Raw genomic sequence first — 435 nt, 5'->3', positions numbered from 1 at the left:
CCATCCCGTCGATTCTAAACCGTCGCCATCCCGTCGATTCTAAACCGTCGCCATCCCGTCGATTCTAAACCGTCGCCATCCCGTCGATTCTAAACCGTCGCCATCCCGTCGATTCTAAACCTTCAAATTACCATAGCTTGTAGACTTCAAACTTTCTTAGATTTTGAAATTTATTTTAGTTTGTCGTTTATAGGAAGAGTGCCCGTCGTCTTCCCGTCCTCGCAACCCATGAAAATATACTGCTTCCCCTCCATACTCTTCCTCTGCCTCTCCGCCTTCCCCGCCACCCTCCCCCAGGACCTTCATTGCCCATACGGCTCCTGGCAGAACAACACCGTCTGCGAAGTTTGCCCCGATGGGGTCTACTGCATCGGCCTTCAACGCCATTGCCGTTCGGGCTACCATTCCTTGCCCGATGGACTCTGCACCCCTTGT

This window comes from Guillardia theta (genome assembly GCF_000315625.1).
Source record: "Guillardia theta CCMP2712 unplaced genomic scaffold GUITHscaffold_245, whole genome shotgun sequence".
Classification (NCBI taxonomy): domain Eukaryota; class Cryptophyceae; order Pyrenomonadales; family Geminigeraceae; genus Guillardia; species Guillardia theta.
This window is presented reverse-complemented; position numbering follows the sequence as displayed.